General features: G+C 43.7%; 7 non-coding genes across 7 annotated transcripts; all 7 read right to left on the bottom strand.

Annotated features, from left to right (window-relative positions):
* Window positions 1-1,429: 1,429 nt before the first annotated feature.
* On the bottom strand, window positions 1,430-1,502 carry trnar-ucu (transfer RNA arginine (anticodon UCU)). Its single transcript has one exon. It is a non-coding gene; the product is annotated as a tRNA-Arg (tRNA).
* A 638-nt stretch (window positions 1,503-2,140) lies between these two features.
* On the bottom strand, window positions 2,141-2,213 carry trnar-ucu (transfer RNA arginine (anticodon UCU)). The gene has a single exon. It is a non-coding gene; the product is annotated as a tRNA-Arg (tRNA).
* A 1,258-nt stretch (window positions 2,214-3,471) lies between these two features.
* trnar-ucu (transfer RNA arginine (anticodon UCU)) lies at window positions 3,472-3,544 on the bottom strand. The gene has a single exon. It is a non-coding gene; the product is annotated as a tRNA-Arg (tRNA).
* Window positions 3,545-4,456: 912 nt separating this feature from the next.
* trnar-ucu (transfer RNA arginine (anticodon UCU)) lies at window positions 4,457-4,529 on the bottom strand. The gene has a single exon. It is a non-coding gene; the product is annotated as a tRNA-Arg (tRNA).
* A 3,576-nt stretch (window positions 4,530-8,105) lies between these two features.
* trnar-ucu (transfer RNA arginine (anticodon UCU)) lies at window positions 8,106-8,178 on the bottom strand. Its single transcript has one exon. It is a non-coding gene; the product is annotated as a tRNA-Arg (tRNA).
* Window positions 8,179-9,436: 1,258 nt separating this feature from the next.
* Window positions 9,437-9,509, bottom strand: trnar-ucu (transfer RNA arginine (anticodon UCU)). Its single transcript has one exon. It is a non-coding gene; the product is annotated as a tRNA-Arg (tRNA).
* A 909-nt stretch (window positions 9,510-10,418) lies between these two features.
* Window positions 10,419-10,491, bottom strand: trnar-ucu (transfer RNA arginine (anticodon UCU)). The gene has a single exon. It is a non-coding gene; the product is annotated as a tRNA-Arg (tRNA).
* Window positions 10,492-16,007: the final 5,516 nt, after the last annotated feature.

Below are 16,007 nucleotides of genomic sequence, written 5' to 3' on the forward strand. Positions count from 1 at the left end.
CATTTTTAAAAATAGAGTAGGATGTCTTCGATGTTGCACTGTGTGATCATCGTGACCTATAAAAGCTGCTTCAATTCTATCCCAAACTGCCTTCATCCACCCCAGATGGGACTCGAACCCACAATCCCTGGCTTAGAAGGCCAGTGCATAATCCATTAGGCCACTGGGGTCCTTGATAAAAAAAACTAGATAGCAGAGAGTGGTTTCGATCTATCAACCTCTGGGTTACGGGGCCATCACGCTTCCGCTGCGCCTCTGTAATCAGTATGACCTATACAAACTGAAAGAAGCAGTCAAAAAAAGAATCTCAGAGGGCACAGAGACTTTTCCATGAAATTATACTTTTTTTACTCTGGTTGCACTTTTTTTCTAAAAATAGAATAGCTAAAATGCATTAACCTCTGTGTTACATGCTGAGGACACTTTTTCTATTCCAAACTGCCTTCATCCACCCCAGAAGGGACTCGAACCCACAATCCCTGGCTTAGAAGGCCAGTGCCTTATCCATTAGGCCACTTGGGTAATTGATAAAAATATCTAGATAGCAGAGAGTTGTTTCGATCTATCAACCTCTGGGTTACGGGGCCTTCACGCTTCCGCTGCGCCTCTGTAATCAGTATGACCTCTACAGACTGAAAGAAGCAGTCAAAAAAAGAATCACAGAGGGCACTGAGACATGCCCATGAAATTTTGCTTTTTATATTTGTGTTTGCACTTCATTGCTGACAACAAACTGGACAGCAGAGGATGGTTTCGATCCATAAATCACTGGGTTAACTGCCCAGGATACTTCCACTTCATCACTCCGCTTTGAGGCACCCCCAAAAAATACTTGAACTCACAATACATGGATTAGGAGGCCAGTGCCTCTGTAATCAGCATGACCTGTACAAACTGATAGAAGCAGTTAAAAAATAGAATCACAGAGGGCACAGAGACATGCACATGAAATGATACTTTTTTTACCCTGTTTGCACTTCATTTTTAAAAATAGAGTAGGATGTCTTCGATGTGGCACTGTGTGATCATCGTGACCTATAAAAGCTGCTTCAATTCTATCCCAAACTGCCTTCATCCACCCCAGATGGGACTCGAACCCACAATCCCTGGCTTAGAAGGCCAGTGCATAATCCATTAGGCCACTGGGGTCCTTGATAAAAAAAACTAGATAGCAGAGAGTGGTTTCGATCTATCAACCTCTGGGTTACGGGGCCATCACGCTTCCGCTGCGCCTCTGTAATCAGTATGACCTATACAAACTGAAAGAAGCAGTCAAAAAAAGAATCTCAGAGGGCACAGAGACTTTTCCATGAAATTATACTTTTTTTTACTCTGGTTGCACTTTTTTTCTAAAAATAGAATAGCTAAGATGCATTAACCTCTGTGTTACATGCTGAGGACACTTTTTCTATTCCAAACTGCCTTCATCCACCCCAGATGGGACTCGAACCCACAATCCCTGGCTTAGAAGGCCAGTGCCTTATCCATTAGGCCACTGGGGTACTTGATATAAAAATCTAGATAGCAGAGAGTGGTTTCGATCTATCAACCTCTGGGTTACGGGGCCATCACGCTTCCGCTGCGCCTCTGTAATCAGTATGACCTCTACAAACTGAAAGAAGCAGTCAAAAAAAGAATCTCAGAGGGCACAGAGACTTTTCCATGAAATTATACTTTTTTTTACTCTGGTTGCACTTCATTTCTAAAAATAGAATAGGATAGCTTCGATGCATTAACCTCTGTGTTACATGCTGAGGACACTTTTTCTATTCCAAACTGCCTTCATCCACCCCAGATGGGACTCGAACCCACAATCCCTGGCTTAGAAGAACAGTGCCTTATCCATTAGGCCACTGGGGTACTTGATATAAAAATCTAGATAGCAGAGAGTGGTTTCGATCTATCAACCTCTGGGTTACGGGGCCATCACGCTTCCGCTGCGCCTCTGTAATCAGTATGACCTATACAAACTGAAAGAAGCAGTCAAAAAAAGAATCTCAGAGGGCACAGAGACTTTTCCATGAAATTATACTTTTTTTTACTCTGGTTGCACTTTTTTTCTAAAAATAGAATAGCTAAGATGCATTAACCTCTGTGTTACATGCTGAGGACACTTTTTCTATTCCAAACTGCCTTCATCCACCCCAGATGGGACTCGAACCCACATTCCCTGGCTTAGAAGGCCAGTGCCTTATCCATTAGGCCACTGGGGTACTTGATATAAAAATCTAGATAGCAGAGAGTGGTTTCGATCTATCAACCTCTGGGTTACGGGGCCATCACGCTTCCGCTGCGCCTCTGTAATCAGTATGACCTCTACAAACTGAAAGAAGCAGTCAAAAAAAGAATCTCAGAGGGCACAGAGACTTTTCCATGAAATTATACTTTTTTTACTCTGGTTGCACTTTTTTTCTAAAAATAGAATAGCTAAAATGCATTAACCTCTGTGTTACATGCTGAGGACACTTTTTCTATTCCAAACTGCCTTCATCCACCCCAGAAGGGACTCGAACCCACAATCCCTGGCTTAGAAGGCCAGTGCCTTATCCATTAGGCCACTTGGGTAATTGATAAAAATATCTAGATAGCAGAGAGTTGTTTCGATCTATCAACCTCTGGGTTACGGGGCCTTCACGCTTCCGCTGCGCCTCTGTAATCAGTATGACCTCTACAGACTGAAAGAAGCAGTCAAAAAAAGAATCACAGAGGGCACTGAGACATGCCCATGAAATTTTGCTTTTTATATTTGTGTTTGCACTTCATTGCTGACAACAAACTGGACAGCAGAGGATGGTTTCGATCCATAAATCACTGGGTTAACTGCCCAGGATACTTCCACTTCATCACTCCGCTTTGAGGCACCCCCAAAAAATACTTGAACTCACAATACATGGATTAGGAGGCCAGTGCCTCTGTAATCAGCATGACCTGTACAAACTGATAGAAGCAGTTAAAAAATAGAATCACAGAGGGCACAGAGACATGCACATGAAATTATACTTTTTTTACCCTGTTTGCACTTCATTTTTAAAAATAGAGTAGGATGTCTTCGATGTGGCACTGTGTGATCATCGTGACCTATAAAAGCTGCTTCAATTCTATCCCAAACTGCCTTCATCCACCCCAGATGGGACTCGAACCCACAATCCCTGGCTTAGAAGGCCAGTGCATAATCCATTAGGCCACTGGGGTCCTTGATAAAAAAAACTAGATAGCAGAGAGTGGTTTCGATCTATCAACCTCTGGGTTACGGGGCCATCACGCTTCCGCTGCGCCTCTGTAATCAGTATGACCTATACAAACTGAAAGAAGCAGTCAAAAAAAGAATCTCAGAGGGCACAGAGACTTTTCCATGAAATTATACTTTTTTTACTCTGGTTGCACTTTTTTTCTAAAAATAGAATAGCTAAGATGCATTAACCTCTGTGTTACATGCTGAGGACACTTTCTCTATTCCAAACTGCCTTCATCCACCCCAGATGGGACTCGAACCCACAATGCCTGGCTTAGAAGGCCAGTGCCTTATCCATTAGGCCACTGGGGTACTTGATATAAAAATCTAGATAGCAGAGAGTGGTTTCGATCTATCAACCTCTGGGTTACGGGGCCATCACGCTTCCGCTGCGCCTCTGTAATCAGTATGACCTCTACAAACTGAAAGAAGCAGTCAAAAAAAGAATCACAGAGGGCACTGAGACATGCCCATGATATGTTGCTTTTTATATTTGTGTTTGCACTTCATTGCTGACAACAAACTGGACAGCAGAGGATGGTTTCGATCCATAAATCACTGGGTTAACTGCCCAGGATACTTTCACTTCATCACCCCGCTTTCAGGCACCCCCAAAAAATACTTGAACTCACAATACATGGATTAGGAGGCCAGTGCCTCTGTAATCAGCATGACCTGTACGAACTGATAGAAGCAGTTAAAAAATAGAATCACAGAGGGCACAGAGACATGCACATGAAATGATACTTTTTTTACCCTGTTTGCACTTCATTTTTAAAAATAGAGTAGGATGTCTTCGATGTGGCACTGTGTGATCATCGTGACCTATAAAAGCTGCTTCAATTCTATCCCAAACTGCCTTCATCCACCCCAGATGGGACTCGAACCCACAATCCCTGGCTTAGAAGGCCAGTGCATAATCCATTAGGCCACTGGGGTCCTTGATAAAAAAAACTAGATAGTAGAGAGTGGTTTCGATCTATCAACCTCTGGGTTACGGGGCCATCACGCTTCCGCTGCGCCTCTGTAATCAGTATGACCTATACAAACTGAAAGAAGCAGTCAAAAAAAGAATCTCAGAGGGCACAGAGACATTCCCATGAAATTATACTTTTTTTTACTCTGGTTGCACTTCATTTCTAAAAATAGAATAGGATAGCTTCGATGCATCAACCTCTGTGTTACATGCTCAGGCCACTTTTTCTATTCCAAACTGCCTTCATCCACCCAAGATGGGACTCGAACCCACAATCCCTGGCTTAGAAGGCCAGTGCCTTATCCATTAGGCCACTTGGGTAATTGATAAAAATATCTAGATAGCAGAGAGTTGTTTCGATCTATCAACCTCTGGGTTACGGGGCCTTCACGCTTCCGCTGCGCCTCTGTAATCAGTATGACCTCTACAAACTGAAAGAAGCAGTCAAAAAAAGAATCACAGAGGGCACTGAGACATGCCCATGAAATTTTGCTTTTTATATTTGTATTTGCACTTCATTGCTGACAACAAACTGGACAGCAGAGGATGGTTTCGATCCATAAATCACTGGGTTAACTGCCCAGGATACTTCCACTTCATCACTCCGCTTTGAGGCACCCCCAAAAAATACTTGAACTCACAATACATGGATTAGGAGGCCAGTGCCTCTGTAATCAGCATGACCTGTACAAACTGATAGAAGCAGTTAAAAAATAGAATCACAGAGTGCACAGAGACATGCACATGAAATTATACTTTTTTTACCCTGTTTGCACTTCATTTTTAAAAATAGAGTAGGATGTCTTCGATGTTGCACTGTGTGATCATCGTGACCTATAAAAGCTGCTTCAATTCTATCCCAAACTGCCTTCATCCACCCCAGATGGGACTCGAACCCACAATCCCTGGCTTAGAAGGCCAGTGCATAATCCATTAGGCCACTGGGGTCCTTGATAAAAAAAACTAGATAGCAGAGAGTGGTTTCGATCTATCAACCTCTGGGTTACGGGGCCATCACGCTTCCGCTGCGCCTCTGTAATCAGTATGACCTATACAAACTGAAAGAAGCAGTCAAAAAAAGAATCTCAGAGGGCACTGAGACATTCCCATGAAATTATACTTTTTTTACTCTGGTTGCACTTTTTTTCTAAAAATAGAATAGCTAAAATGCATTAACCTCTGTGTTACATGCTGAGGACACTTTTTCTATTCCAAACTGCCTTCATCCACCCCAGAAGGGACTCGAACCCACAATCCCTGGCTTAGAAGGCCAGTGCCTTATCCATTAGGCCACTTGGGTAATTGATAAAAATATCTAGATAGCAGAGAGTTGTTTCGATCTATCAACCTCTGGGTTACGGGGCCTTCACGCTTCCGCTGCGCCTCTGTAATCAGTATGACCTCTACAGACTGAAAGAAGCAGTCAAAAAAAGAATCACAGAGGGCACTGAGACATGCCCATGAAATTTTGCTTTTTATATTTGTGTTTGCACTTCATTGCTGACAACAAACTGGACAGCAGAGGATGGTTTCGATCCATAAATCACTGGGTTAACTGCCCAGGATACTTCCACTTCATCACTCCGCTTTGAGGCACCCCCAAAAAATACTTGAACTCACAATACATGGATTAGGAGGCCAGTGCCTCTGTAATCAGCATGACCTGTACAAACTGATAGAAGCAGTTAAAAAATAGAATCACAGAGGGCACAGAGACATGCACATGAAATTATACTTTTTTTACCCTGTTTGCACTTCATTTTTAAAAATAGAGTAGGATGTCTTCGATGTTGCACTGTGTGATCATCGTGACCTATAAAAGCTGCTTCAATTCTATCCCAAACTGCCTTCATCCACCCCAGATGGGACTCGAACCCACAATCCCTGGCTTAGAAGGCCAGTGCATAATCCATTAGGCCACTGGGGTCCTTGATAAAAAAAACTAGATAGCAGAGAGTGGTTTCGATCTATCAACCTCTGGGTTACGGGGCCATCACGCTTCCGCTGCGCCTCTGTAATCAGTATGACCTATACAAACTGAAAGAAGCAGTCAAAAAAAGAATCTCAGAGGGCACAGAGACTTTTCCATGAAATTATACTTTTTTTACTCTGGTTGCACTTTTTTTCTAAAAATAGAATAGCTAAAATGCATTAACCTCTGTGTTACATGCTGAGGACACTTTTTCTATTCCAAACTGCCTTCATCCACCCCAGAAGGGACTCGAACCCACAATCCCTGGCTTAGAAGGCCAGTGCCTTATCCATTAGGCCACTTGGGTAATTGATAAAAATATCTAGATAGCAGAGAGTTGTTTCGATCTATCAACCTCTGGGTTACGGGGCCTTCACGCTTCCGCTGCGCCTCTGTAATCAGTATGACCTCTACAGACTGAAAGAAGCAGTCAAAAAAAGAATCACAGAGGGCACTGAGACATGCCCATGAAATTTTGCTTTTTATATTTGTGTTTGCACTTCATTGCTGACAACAAACTGGACAGCAGAGGATGGTTTCGATCCATAAATCACTGGGTTAACTGCCCAGGATACTTCCACTTCATCACTCCGCTTTGAGGCACCCCCAAAAAATACTTGAACTCACAATACATGGATTAGGAGGCCAGTGCCTCTGTAATCAGCATGACCTGTACAAACTGATAGAAGCAGTTAAAAAATAGAATCACAGAGGGCACAGAGACATGCACATGAAATGATACTTTTTTTACCCTGTTTGCACTTCATTTTTAAAAATAGAGTAGGATGTCTTCGATGTGGCACTGTGTGATCATCGTGACCTATAAAAGCTGCTTCAATTCTATCCCAAACTGCCTTCATCCACCCCAGATGGGACTCGAACCCACAATCCCTGGCTTAGAAGGCCAGTGCATAATCCATTAGGCCACTGGGGTCCTTGATAAAAAAAACTAGATAGCAGAGAGTGGTTTCGATCTATCAACCTCTGGGTTACGGGGCCATCACGCTTCCGCTGCGCCTCTGTAATCAGTATGACCTATACAAACTGAAAGAAGCAGTCAAAAAAAGAATCTCAGAGGGCACAGAGACTTTTCCATGAAATTATACTTTTTTTTACTCTGGTTGCACTTTTTTTCTAAAAATAGAATAGCTAAGATGCATTAACCTCTGTGTTACATGCTGAGGACACTTTTTCTATTCCAAACTGCCTTCATCCACCCCAGATGGGACTCGAACCCACAATCCCTGGCTTTGAAGGCCAGTGCCTTATCCATTAGGCCACTGGGGTACTTGATATAAAAATCTAGATAGCAGAGAGTGGTTTCGATCTATCAACCTCTGGGTTACGGGGCCATCACGCTTCCGCTGCGCCTCTGTAATCAGTATGACCTCTACAAACTGAAAGAAGCAGTCAAAAAAAGAATCTCAGAGGGCACAGAGACTTTTCCATGAAATTATACTTTTTTTTACTCTGGTTGCACTTCATTTCTAAAAATAGAATAGGATAGCTTCGATGCATTAACCTCTGTGTTACATGCTGAGGACACTTTTTCTATTCCAAACTGCCTTCATCCACCCCAGATGGGACTCGAACCCACAATCCCTGGCTTAGAAGAACAGTGCCTTATCCATTAGGCCACTGGGGTACTTGATATAAAAATCTAGATAGCAGAGAGTGGTTTCGATCTATCAACCTCTGGGTTACGGGGCCATCACGCTTCCGCTGCGCCTCTGTAATCAGTATGACCTATACAAACTGAAAGAAGCAGTCAAAAAAAGAATCTCAGAGGGCACAGAGACTTTTCCATGAAATTATACTTTTTTTTACTCTGGTTGCACTTTTTTTCTAAAAATAGAATAGCTAAGATGCATTAACCTCTGTGTTACATGCTGAGGACACTTTTTCTATTCCAAACTGCCTTCATCCACCCCAGATGGGACTCGAACCCACAATCCCTGGCTTAGAAGGCCAGTGCCTTATCCATTAGGCCACTGGGGTACTTGATATAAAAATCTAGATAGCAGAGAGTGGTTTCGATCTATCAACCTCTGGGTTACGGGGCCATCACGCTTCCGCTGCGCCTCTGTAATCAGTATGACCTCTACAAACTGAAAGAAGCAGTCAAAAAAAGAATCTCAGAGGGCACAGAGACTTTTCCATGAAATTATACTTTTTTTACTCTGGTTGCACTTTTTTTCTAAAAATAGAATAGCTAAAATGCATTAACCTCTGTGTTACATGCTGAGGACACTTTTTCTATTCCAAACTGCCTTCATCCACCCCAGAAGGGACTCGAACCCACAATCCCTGGCTTAGAAGGCCAGTGCCTTATCCATTAGGCCACTTGGGTAATTGATAAAAATATCTAGATAGCAGAGAGTTGTTTCGATCTATCAACCTCTGGGTTACGGGGCCTTCACGCTTCCGCTGCGCCTCTGTAATCAGTATGACCTCTACAGACTGAAAGAAGCAGTCAAAAAAAGAATCACAGAGGGCACTGAGACATGCCCATGAAATTTTGCTTTTTATATTTGTGTTTGCACTTCATTGCTGACAACAAACTGGACAGCAGAGGATGGTTTCGATCCATAAATCACTGGGTTAACTGCCCAGGATACTTCCACTTCATCACTCCGCTTTGAGGCACCCCCAAAAAATACTTGAACTCACAATACATGGATTAGGAGGCCAGTGCCTCTGTAATCAGCATGACCTGTACAAACTGATAGAAGCAGTTAAAAAATAGAATCACAGAGGGCACAGAGACATGCACATGAAATTATACTTTTTTTACCCTGTTTGCACTTCATTTTTAAAAATAGAGTAGGATGTCTTCGATGTGGCACTGTGTGATCATCGTGACCTATAAAAGCTGCTTCAATTCTATCCCAAACTGCCTTCATCCACCCCAGATGGGACTCGAACCCACAATCCCTGGCTTAGAAGGCCAGTGCATAATCCATTAGGCCACTGGGGTCCTTGATAAAAAAAACTAGATAGCAGAGAGTGGTTTCGATCTATCAACCTCTGGGTTACGGGGCCATCACGCTTCCGCTGCGCCTCTGTAATCAGTATGACCTATACAAACTGAAAGAAGCAGTCAAAAAAAGAATCTCAGAGGGCACAGAGACTTTTCCATGAAATTATACTTTTTTTACTCTGGTTGCACTTTTTTTCTAAAAATAGAATAGCTAAGATGCATTAACCTCTGTGTTAATTGCTGAGGACACTTTCTCTATTCCAAACTGCCTTCATCCACCCCAGATGGGACTCGAACCCACAATGCCTGGCTTAGAAGGCCAGTGCCTTATCCATTAGGCCACTGGGGTACTTGATATAAAAATCTAGATAGCAGAGAGTGGTTTCGATCTATCAACCTCTGGGTTACGGGGCCATCACGCTTCCGCTGCGCCTCTGTAATCAGTATGACCTCTACAAACTGAAAGAAGCAGTCAAAAAAAGAATCACAGAGGGCACTGAGACATGCCCATGATATGTTGCTTTTTATATTTGTGTTTGCACTTCATTGCTGACAACAAACTGGACAGCAGAGGATGGTTTCGATCCATAAATCACTGGGTTAACTGCCCAGGATACTTTCACTTCATCACTCCGCTTTGAGGCACCCCCAAAAAATACTTGTACTCACAATACATGGATTAGGAGGCCAGTGCCTCTGTAATCAGCATGACCTGTACGAACTGATAGAAGCAGTTAAAAAATAGAATCACAGAGGGCACAGAGACATGCACATGAAATGATACTTTTTTTACCCTGTTTGCACTTCATTTTTAAAAATAGAGTAGGATGTCTTCGACGTGGCACTGTGTGATCATCGTGACCTATAAAAGCTGCTTCAATTCTATCCCAAACTGCCTTCATCCACCCCAGATGGGACTCGAACACACAATCCCTAGCTTAGAAGGCCAGTGCCTTATCCATTAGGCCACTGGGGTACTTAATAAAAAAAACTAGATAGCAGAGAGTGGTTTCGATCTATCAACCACTGGGTTACGGGGCCATCACGCTTCCGCTGCGCCTCTGTAATCAGTATGACCTATACAAACTGAAAGAAGCAGTCAAAAAAAGAATCTCAGAGGGCACAGAGACATTCCCATGAAATTATATATTTTTTTTTACTCTGGTTGCACTTTTTTTCTAAAAATAGAATAGCTAAGATGCATTAACCTCTGTGTTACATGCTGAGGACACTTTTTCTATCCCAAACTGCCTTCATCCACCCCAGATGGGACTCGAACCCACAATCCCTGGCTTAGAAGGCCAGTGCCTTATCCATTAGGCCACTGGGGTACTTGATAAAAAAAACTAGATAGCAGAGAGTGGTTTCGATCTATCAACCTCTGGGTTACGGGGCCATCACGCTTCCGCTGCGCCTCTGTAATCAGTATGACCTATACAAACTGAAAGAAGCAGTCAAAAAAAGAATCTCAGAGGGCACAGAGACATTCCCATGAAATTATACTTTTTTTTACTCTGGTTGCACTTCATTTCAAAAAATAGAATAGGATAGCTTCGATGCATCAACCTCTGTGTTAAATGCTCAGGCCACTTTTCCTATTCCAAATTGCCTTCATTCACCACAGATGGGACTCGAACCCACAATCCCTGGCTTAGAAGGGCAGTGCCTTATCCATTAGGCCACTGGGATACTTGATAGAAAAATCTAGATAGCAGAGAGTGGTTTCGATCTATCAACCTCTGGGTTACGGGGCCATCACGCTTCCGCTGCGCCTCTGTAATCAGTATGACCTCTACAAACTGAAAGAAGCAGTCAAAAAAAGAATCACAGAGGGCACTGAGACATGCCCATGAAATGTTGCTTTTTATATTTGTGTTTGCACTTCATTGCTGACAACAAACTGGACAGCAGAGGATGGTTTCGATCCATTAATCACTGGGTTAACTGCCCAGGATACTTTCACTTCATCACTCCGCTTTCAGGCACCCCCAAATAATACTTGAACTCACAATACATGGATTAGGAGGCCAGTGCCTCTGTAATCAGCATGACCTGTACGAACTGATAGAAGCAGTTAAAAAATAGAATCACAGAGGGCACAGAGACATGCACATGAAATGATACTTTTTTTACCCTGTTTGCAATTCATTTTTAAAAATAGAGTAGGATGTCTTCGACGTGGCACTGTGTGATCATCGTGACCTATTTTATTTTATTTATTTATTTAACCTTTATTTAACCAGGTAGGCAAATTGAGAACACGTTCTCATTTACAATTGCGACCTGGCCAAGATAAAGCAAAGCAGTTCGACACATACAACAACACATAGTTACACATGGAGTAAAAACAAACATATAGTCAATAATACAGTGAAAAAAAATAAGTCTATATACAATGTGAGCAAGTGAGGTGAGATAAGGGAGGTGAAGGCAAACAGATATATGTATAAATAAATAAAATATAAAAAGGCCATGGAGGCGAAGTGAGTACAACACAGCAAGTAAAATAAAAACTAAAAAACACTGGAATGGTTGGTTTGCATTGGAAGAAAGTGCAAAGTAGAGACAGAAATAATGGGGTGCAAAGGAGCAAAATAAATTAATAAATAAATACAGTAGGTAAAGAGGTAGTTGTTTGGGCTAAATTGTAGATGGGTTATGTACAGGTGCAGTAATCTATGAGCTGCTCTGACAGCTGGTGCTTAAAGCTAGTGAGGGAGATAGGTGTTTCCAGTTTCAGAGATTTTTGTAGTTCGTTCCAGTCATTGGCAGCAGAGAACTGGAGGGAGAGGCGTCCAAAGGAAGAATTGGTTTTGGGGGTGACTAGAGAGATATACCTGCTGGAGCGCGTGCTACAGGTAGGTGCTGCTATGGTGACCAGCGAGCTGAGATAAGGGGGGACTTTACCTAGCAGGGTCTTGTAGATGACCTGGAACCAGTGGGTTTGGCGACGAGTATGAAGCGAGGGCCAGCCAACGAGAGTGTACAGGTCGCAGTGGTGGGTAGTATATGGGGCTTTGGTGACAAAACGGATGGCACTGTGATAGACTGCATCCAATTTATTGAGTAGGGTTTTGGAGGCTATTTTGTAAATGACATCACCGAAGTCGAGGATTGGTAGGATGGTCAGTTTTACAAGGGTATGTTTGGCAGCATGAGTAAAGGATGCTTTGTTGCGGAATAGGAAGCCAATTCTAGATTTGACTTTGGATTGGAGATGTTTGATGTGGGTCTGGAAGGAGAGTTTACAGTCTAACCAGACACCTAGGTATTTGTAGTTGTCCACATATTCTAAGTCAGAGCCGTCCAAAGTAGTGATGTTGGACAGGCGGGCAGGAGCAGGCAGCGATCGGTTGAAGAGCATGCATTTGGTTTTACTTGTATTTAAGAGCAGTTGGAGGCCACGGAAGGAGAGTTGTATGGCATTGAAGCTCGCCTGGAGGGTTGTTAACACAGTGTCAAAAGAAGGGCCAGAAGTATACAGAATAGTGTCGTCTGCGTAGAGGTGGATCAGAGAATCACCAGCAGCAAGAGCGACATCATTGATGTAAACAGAGAAGAGAGTCGGTCCAAGAATTGAACCCTGTGGCACCCCCATAGAGACTGCCAGAGGCCCGGACAACAGACCCTCCGATTTGACACACTGAACTCTATCAGAGAAGTAGTTGGTGAACCAGGCGAGGCAATCATTAGAGAAACCAAGGCTGTCGAGTCTGCCAATGAGGATGTGGTGATTGACAGAGTCAAAAGCCTTGGCCAGGTCAATGAATACGGCTGCACAGTATTGTTTCCTATCGATGGCGGTTACGATATCGTTTATGACCTTGAGCGTGGCTGAGGTGCACCCATGACCAGCTCTGAAACCAGATTGCATAGCGGAGAAGGTGTGGTGTGATTTGAAATGGTTGGTAATCTGTTTGTTGACTTGGCTTTCGAAGACCTTAGAAAGGCAGGGTAGGATAGATATAGGTCTGTAGCAGTTAGGGTCAAGGGTGTCCCCCCCTTTGAAGAGGGGGATAACCGCAGCTGCTTTCCAATCTTTGGGGATCTCAGACGACACGAAAGAGAGGTTGAAGAGGCTAGTAATAGGGGTGGCAACAATTTCAGCAGATAGTTTTAGAAAGAAAGGGTCCAGATTATCTAGCCCGGCTGATTTGTAAGGGTCCAGATTTTGCAGCTCATTAAGAACATCAGCTGACTGTATTTGGGAGAAAGAGAAATGGGGAAGGCTTGGGCGAGTAGCAGAGGGGAGGGCAGTGCTGTTGTCCGGGGTAGGGGTAGCCAGGTGGAAAGCATGGCCAGCCGTAGAAAAATGCTTATTGAAATTCTCAATTATAGTGGATTTGTCGGTGGTGACAGTGTTTCCTATCTTCAGAGCGGTTGGAAGCTGGGAGGAGGTGTTCTTATTCTCCATGGACTTTACGGTGTCCCAGAACTTTTTTGAATTTGTGTTGCAGGAAGCAAATTTCTGCTTGAAAAAGCTAGCCTTGGCTGTTCTAACTGCCTGTGTATATTGGTTTCTGGCTTCCCTGAAAAGTTGCATATCACGGGGGCTGTTCGATGCTAATGCAGAACGCCATAGGATGTTTTTCTGATGGTTAAGGGCAGTCAGGTCAGGAGAGAACCAAGGGCTATATCTGTTCCTGGTTCTAAATTTCTTGAATGGGGCATGCTTATTCAAGATGGTGAGGAAGGCATTTTTTAAAAATGACCAGGCATCCTCTACTGACGGGATGAGATCAATATCCTTCCAGGATATCCCGGCCAGGTCGATTAGGAAGGCCTGCTCGCTGAAGTGTTTCAGGGAGCGTTTGACAGTGATGAGTGGAGGTCGTTTGATCGCTGACCCATTACGGATGCAGGCAATGAGGCAGTGATCGCTGAGATCTTGGTTGAAAACAGCAGAGGTGTATTTGGAGGGCAAGTTTGTTAGGATGATATCTATGAGGGTACCCGTGTTTACGGAATTGGGGTGGTACCTGGTAGGTTCATTGATAATTTGTGTGAGATTGAGGGCATCAAGCTTAGATTGTAGGGTGGCTGGGGTGTTGAGCATGTTCAAATTTAGTTCGCTTAGCAGCACGAGCTCTGAAGATAGATGGGGGGCAATCAGTTCACATATAGTGTCCAGAGCACAGCTGGGGGCAGAGGGTGGTCTATAGCAGGCGGCAACGGTGAGAGACTTGTTTTTAGAGAGGTGGATTTTTAAAAGTAGAAGTTCAAATTGTTTGGGAACAGACCTGGATAGTATAACAGAACTCTGCAGGCAGTCTTTGCAGTAGATTGCAACACCGCCCCCTTTGGCCGTTCTATCTTGTCTGAAAATATTGTAATTGGGGATAAAAATGTCTGAATTTTTGGTGGTCTTTCTAAGCCAGGATTCAGACACGGCTAAAACATCCGGGTTGGTAGAGTGTGCTAAAGCAGTGAACAAAACAAACTTAGGGAGGAGGCTTCTAATGTTAACATGCATGAAGCCAAGGCTATTACGGTTACAGAAGTCATCAAAAGAGAGCGCCTGGGGAATAGGAGTGGAGCCAGGTACTGCAGGGCCTGGATTCACCTCTACATCACCAGAGGAACAGAGGAGAAGTAGGATAATGGTACGGCTAAAAGCTATGAGAATTGGTGGCCTAGAGCTACTAGAGCAGAGAGTAAAAGGAAGTTTCTGGGGGCGATAAAATAGTTTAAAGGAATAATGTACAGACAAAGGTATGGTAGGATGTGAATACAGTGGAGGTAAACCTAGGTATTGAGTGATGATGAGAGAGATCTTGTCTCTAGAAACATCATTGAAACCAGGTGATGTCATCGCATATGTGGGTGGTGGAACTGAGAGGTTGGATATGGTATAGAGAGCAGGGCTAGAATCTCTACAGTGAAATAAGCCAATAAACACTAACCAGAACAGCAATGGACAAGGCATATTTACATTAAGGAGAGGCATGCTTAATCGAGTGATCAGTAAGGGTCCAGTGAGTAGAGGTTGGTTGGGGTCGTGGCGATCCAGACAGCTGGCCGGGTATATGGCTATCGGTAGCAGCATAGGATGGAGGTCTGTTTGTAGATACCTCGTGCGTTTCCGTCGGTAGGTTCCGTGTAGTGGGGTTTTGTTCAGATAGCAGCCGATAGGACAGCTAACGATTAGCGGGCCTCAGGTGAGCGTTCAGGTAACGTCGGGACGGATTTGCCGGTTGGATAAATCCCTCGGGCAGATAACGTCGGCAGTCAGTCGTGAAGGCCCGGTGGGATTCCGTATCTGCAGCAGCAACAAAAGAAACGGGTCCGGATGGTGATGGAACTCCTCAGCTGGCTAGCTCCAGCATGATTTGAGTTTGCTCCGGGGTCGACGTAAGCCAATAGTCACACGGTATGCAGCTAGCTAGCTGCGAAATCAAGGTGCAAGTGTCCAGAGCCTGCGGTTGGAATCCGGGGAAACTGAGAGAAAAAAAGTCCCGGAATGCTCCGGTCCGAGTCGCGTTGCACAAAAGTGCCGGTAGATTATCGAGCTAAAGGAATAGCTGATGACCGCAAAACGTGGGCAGCTGAAACACCAACGCTAGCTAGCAAACCGGCTAATTTCAGGGCAGCTACAGATTAGCTTCTGGCTAGCTATCGGAGTAGCTTCTGGTTAGCTTTCAGGCTAGCTTCTGAATTAGCCCCTGGCTATCTTCCACGATGGATTTTCAGAATGAGGTAAATAATACTTATTGTAATTGGTGAAGCGGGTTGCAGGAAAGCTTTTGCAGGAAAGCTTTTGTAGGTGAGTTCTTGGATAATAAAATAAATAAAAGATATGTGAAGAAAAGGTGTAAATATATATATATATACAGGACACGACAAGACA

The sequence above is a fragment of the Salvelinus fontinalis genome, chromosome 11, assembly GCF_029448725.1.
Source record: "Salvelinus fontinalis isolate EN_2023a chromosome 11, ASM2944872v1, whole genome shotgun sequence".
In the NCBI taxonomy this organism is placed as follows: Eukaryota; Metazoa; Chordata; class Actinopteri; order Salmoniformes; family Salmonidae; genus Salvelinus; species Salvelinus fontinalis.